This window comes from Poecilia reticulata, chromosome 18, assembly GCF_904066995.2.
Source record: "Poecilia reticulata chromosome 18, P_reticulata-male-v2, whole genome shotgun sequence".
NCBI classification, from domain to species: Eukaryota; Metazoa; Chordata; class Actinopteri; order Cyprinodontiformes; family Poeciliidae; genus Poecilia; species Poecilia reticulata.
Window position 1 is genome coordinate 9,708,383 of NC_088847.1, and position 6,000 is coordinate 9,714,382.

The following is a 6,000-nucleotide window of genomic DNA, read 5'->3' on the forward strand; positions in this document are numbered from 1 at the left end:
GGCTGGGGCAAAAAAGTTACAACGGTGACATTGAGCTGTCAGTGTGGGTCCTTAGGCAAGACCCTTGGAGCTATATAGCCTACCTCATACCATGAGAGACACAAATAAGCACGACATGCCGGCTCAGACGTCGCCCGGTCAAACAAGGTCTGCGTCAGGTGCTGGGGAACCAGAGCACCCTGATGAAAAGTGGGCTACTGGAACAAGACGGAAATGGGCGAGAGGTGAAAACATGGATCTGTTGGAATGCTACTACTCAAGTAATCCTAGTCAGAGGGGCTACATGCAAAGACTGTGGGAGGAATGGTTAGCTCGACATCCCCAGTCAACACTAACTGCCAAACAACTAGTAGCTCAGTGTTCCAACATCCGCAAACGGCAACTGCTGTCACAACTTGAGATTGACGAGGTACAACACAAGTGCTACGGGAAGGAGCCAGGATGCCAGGTCAGAAGGGAGTCAACTACAACTCCCCGCCCAGAGACTGGGTATGTAGCCCCAGTAATGAACGAACCATCTGAGCTGAACGAGGCAGCAACTGACCTGAGAGAGAGAATCATGGCCCGAATGAACACCAGACGACCCCGACGCCAATTACAACGGCTCAGTGAAGTACCATCAGAAAGTCTCATTGAAGATGTGAATGCAGCATTGAGAACGATCCCTACCAACACCATAACAGAAACCAATGAGCTGATATACAACTCAGCATCAGTGATCCTTGAGATGCTTGGTTATAAGAGCAACCATAAGACCCAATACCCACCATGGAAAAGACGGTTAGAGGCTAAGATCAAGATCACAAGGAGGGAAGTGAGTCAACTGTCAGAGCTCCAAAGGGGTGCAATGAAAAGATCAGTACCCAAGAAGTACAGCCAGATGCCCATACCTGAAGCACTCGAAACTGCCAAACAAAGGCTCCAAGCCTTGGCCAGCCGCCTAAAGAGATACACGAGAGAGAATGAAGCCAGGAGGATTAACCGGCTCTTCGCCACCCAACCAGCCAAAGTGTACTCTCAATGGCAGGGTAATAACAACAGAGCAGACCCACCCAGGCTGGAGACTGAACAATACTGGAAAGGCATATGGGAAAGGGAGGCGTCCCACAACAGCAATGCACAGTGGCTAACCTCTCTACGAGAGGACCACAGCAACCTCCCGGAACAAGCCCCGGTAACCATCACTGTGGCAGATGTCCAAGACAGAGTCTCGGGTATGAAAAACTGGACAGCACCAGGACCTGACATGATCCATGCCTACTGGCTTAAGAAACTCACTGCCCTCCATGAGCGACTGGCAGCTCAACTGAACCAGCTGCTACAAAATGGGACTCACCCTGAATGGTTAACTGAAGGGCGCACAATCCTGATAGAGAAGGATCCCTCGAAGGGTTCAGTCCCATCCAACTATCGGCCAATAACCTGTCTCTCTACAACATGGAAGCTCATGTCAGGCATCATAGCGGCTAAGATAAGCGGGCACATGAATAAATACATGAGCAAGGCACAGAAGGGCATAGGCATAAATAGCAGAGGAGCCAAACACCAACTCCTTGTAGACCACACAGTCGCCCGAGACTGCAAAACCCGACACACCAACCTGTGTACCGCTTGGATTGATTACAAGAAAGCCTATGACTCAATGCCACACACTTGGATCATTGAATGCTTAGAGATGTACAACATCAATAGGACTCTAAGAGCCTTCATTGCAAACTCGATGGGGCTGTGGAAAACCACCCTTGAAGCCAACTGCAAACCACTTGCACAAGTGTCCATCAAATGTGGCATATACCAAGGAGATGCTCTGTCCCCACTGCTGTTCTGCATAGGCCTGAACCCTCTCAGCCAAATCATCAACAAGACTGGCTACGGATACCGACTCAAGAATGGGGCCACGATCAGTCACCTCCTCTACATGGATGACATCAAGCTGTACGCCAAGAGCGAGCGAGACATCGACTCACTGATCCACACCACCAGGATCTACAGCACTGACATTGGGATGTCATTCGGACTAGAGAAGTGTGGTCGGATGGTTACAAAGAGAGGGAAGGTCGCCCACACAGAAGGGGTCTCACTCCCAGAAGGAACAATAGCAGACATAGAGCACAGCTACAAGTACCTGGGAATACCACAAGCAAATGGGAACCTCAATGAGGTCACAAGGAAAGGAGCCACAGCCAAATACCTCCAACGAATAAGGCAAGTCCTGAGAAGCCAGCTCAATGGCAAGAACAAGATCCGTGCAATAAACAGCTATGCCTTACCAGTAATCAGATACCCTGCCGGAATAATTAGCTGGCCAATGGAAGAGATGAAGGCCACGGATGTTAAGACTAGGAAGCTACTAACCATGCATGGAGGATTCCACCCCAAATCCAGCACCCTGAGACTGTACACGAGCCGTAAGGAAGGAGGCAGAGGACTAGTGAGTGTGAGAGCCACTGTCCAGGATGAAACATCCAAGATCCATAAATACATCAAGGACAAAGCCTCAACGGACGATGTGCTCAGCGAATGTCTCAGGCAATGGGGAACAGAAGACAAGGTGCTGGAAGTACCATCATGGGAGGACAAGCCCCTACATGGGATGTACCACCGACAAATAACTGAAGTGGCTGATGTCAGGAAAACCTACCAATGGCTGGAGAAAGCTGGACTCAAGGACAGCACAGAGGCTCTCATCCTGGCCGCCCAGGAACAGGCCCTAAACACCAGAGCAATAGAGGCTCAGATCTACCACACCAGACAAGACCCAAGGTGTAGGTTGTGCAAGGAGGCCCCTGAGACAGTCCAGCACATAATAGCAGGGTGCAAGATGCTGGCAGGGAAATCGTACATGGAACGACATAACCAAGTGGCAGGCATAGTGTACAGGAACATCTGTGCAGAATATGGACTGGAAGCCCCGAGATCAAAGTGGGGAACACCCCCAAAAGTGGTGGAGAATGACCGAGCTAAGATCCTGTGGGACTTCCAGATCCAGACAGACAAGATGGTAATGGCGAACCAACCGGACATTGTGGTGGTGGATAAAGAACAGAGGAAAGCCGTTGTGGTGGATGTAGCAATACCAAGTGATTACAACATCAGGAAAAAGGAGCATGAGAAATTGGAGAAGTACCAGGGCCTCAGGGAGGAACTGGAAAAGACCTGGAAGGTGAAGACCACAGTGGTGCCTGTGGTCATTGGGGCCCTCGGGGCAGTCACCCCCAAACTGGAGCAGTGGCTACAACAGATCCCAGGAACAACATCAGACATCTCAGTCCAGAAATGTGCAGTTCTAGGCACAGCCAAGATACTGCGCAGAACCTCAAGCTCCCAGGCCTCTGGTAGAGGACCCGAGCTCAGAGGATGAAACAGACCACCCGAGGAGGGTGAGAAGGGAATTTTTATATATATATATATATATATATATATATATATATATATATATATATATATATATATATATTTATATTTGTATGTATATATGTGTGTGTGTGTGTATATATGTATTTGTACATATACATATACATATATATGTAAATATACATATATATATATACATATATAAATATATATATATATATTTATGAATGTATATATATATGTGTGTGTGTGTGTATAAAGTCCAAATATTACATTTTGAACTTATGAAAGAGCCTGCCTAATAAAAGCATTTTCCTATATTTCTTTATTTGGGCTGAATGATGGTCACAGCTGAAATTCAGCATGGCGTGGGTAATTAATATAATGGGTAGGTAGTTAAATCTGCAGGTAAGATACCCTGCCAACTACCTAGGTGGGTAGGCAGGTACCCACCCACTCATGGTTTTATTGATATTTTTGTTCGTTCGTTCCACTAGCGGAAGAAGTCAGCGTCGGGCCGGGGGGCGGGGCCAATTACCGGGCCCCTAACGAATCACCGGGCCCCTTACATGCATTAGCTGCTGTAGTCTGTTGAGCGGGGGGAGGGGGGAGCGAAACTGAAACTGTTCACTTTAACATTAAATACATCTTTCTCAACAGGCGAGGGCGGACTTTCTCCATCTATAATCAGACATTTAAGCGACTTGAAACCAGTCCTCCCTCCCTGGCACCTCCAGACCCGGGCTCCATCCGACCCGGGCCCGGCAGCATCCGCCCCACCCCAGCCCGTCCTATAGGTCCGCCCCTGGTTCGTTTGTTATGTACAAAATAGGTATAAAGAAGCTCAATTTGATTGCAAATGTATTTGGAAAGTACAGTTTTGCAAACAATTCCAGGTATGAGCTGCAGTGTCTTTAAATGGCACATATGTTTCTCAAATATGAACCATTTTACAGTTTTTGAAATCAATTAACCCTTTCTTTAGATTTACCTAACTTAAGTGGGGGAACCGGAGCACCCCGAGAAAATCCACAATAACACAGAGAGAACCTACAATCACCTACAGAAAGAAGCACCCAGTTAAGAACTGAGACATATTTTCTGTGTGGCTGCTACCAAGCCATGCGGCTTATATGTGTGTTTTTTTTGTGTGCATAATTTGAGATATATTTGGAGAATGTTGAAAGGGTTCTAATTGCTTGTTTTAGTAGCCTTCTTGCACTTGAGCCATTTTTGAGGATTCTTGAGTCCTAGAGAGAGCAGTATCTTTTCCCAAACTTTTTTTAGTAGCCTTCTTGCATTTGAGCCATTTTTGAGGATTCTTGAGTCCTAGAGAGAGCAGTATCTTTTCCCAAACTTTTTTTAGTAGCCTTCTTGCATTTTAGCCATTTTTGAGGATTCTTGAGTCCTAGAGAGAGCAGTATCTTTTCCCAAACTTTTTTTAGTAGCCTTCTTGCATTTGAGCCATTTTTGAGGATTCTTGAGTCCTAGAGAGAGCAGTATCTTTTCCCAAACTTGTTTTAGTAGCCTTCTTGCATTTGAGCCATTTTTGAGGATTCTTGAGTCCTAGAGAGTGCAGTATCTTTTCCCAACGTTGTTTTAGGAACTCTTGCTTCCACAGGTTCAGGATCTGGGCTTTCAGTTTTCTCTGACCTGAGTTTTCACAGTGGTCTGTCACTTCCAGCGTTTGTAGAAAATGCTGACTCTCTCAGCATTTCTTCTACAAAGTCATTGACCTCCTTGGGAGATGCATCAGGTATTTCAATATCCTCTGACAAGGTTTCCTCCAAGAGTTGGTCGAGATTCATGGATGCCAGGTCAGAGATGTTTACAGGGGCAGCATGTTTTTTCCCATTTTTTTCTAGTCGCCTAGCCACTTTCCTTCTTGGAGGTTCTTGCTCTTCTCTCTCTTGGAGCTTCGTTTTCAGATTTTCCACCTCCTTTTTATAATTAACGGAGCTGGCGGAGTACATTTGTTTCAAGGCATTGAGCTCTTTTTGGAGATTTTCCTTCTCAGCTCCGAATTCCTTTATTTTTTCCAAATGCACTTTTTTCTCATGATTCATCTCAAGCTGATAACCTTCTGCTTTCTGTCTCAGTCCAGAAACATCTTCTTCATACCTCAGGCTGAGTTCTTGGAAGGAAACCGTAATCTGCTCCAGCTGACTTTGCAGACATCTCTCCGTTTCCTGCAGGCAGGCGATCTCTTTGGACATTTGCTCTTGGAGATTGTTCTTCTCTTCTCTCAGATTTTCAAAGAGCTTTTGGTCCTGCTTGCGTTTCTCTTCATAAAACAGCTTCCTGTCGACCTTCGGCTTCCCCTCACGAATGTTGGCTTCATATTTTGACTGAAGCTTTTCGTAGCGAGCCTTGATCTCGTCCAGCTCTTGTTGGAGGGTGTCGCTTTTCTTTTTTTCTGCCTGGATCTGCGACATAAACTCTTCCTCTTTGACAATATGAGCAACCTTCAGTTGCTCCAAGTCCTGCTGCAGCAGCCTTTTGCTCTTGCGTTTTATGTCGCTGTGTACTTGGGAAGCGATAATGGCAGGGTTGAGCGCCTCTGGATTGGTAAACTTTTCCACTGCCAGTAATTCTCTCTTCATCTCTTTGCCCTTCTTGATGTACATGTCCTTGAGATTTTTCTGC

The 6,000-nt window shown here is 46.4% G+C and overlaps 1 protein-coding gene and 1 long non-coding RNA gene across 3 annotated transcripts in view; one reads left to right on the top strand and one right to left on the bottom strand.

Annotated features, from left to right (window-relative positions):
* The window catches only part of LOC145548720 (uncharacterized), an 88,445-nt gene that overhangs the window by 58,056 nt on the left and 24,389 nt on the right, over window positions 1–6,000 (top strand). The gene's annotated exons all lie outside the window — the stretch shown is intronic.
* The window catches only part of LOC103475901 (uncharacterized), a 60,844-nt gene that overhangs the window by 19,126 nt on the left and 35,718 nt on the right, over window positions 1–6,000 (bottom strand). The window lies entirely within an intron of this gene.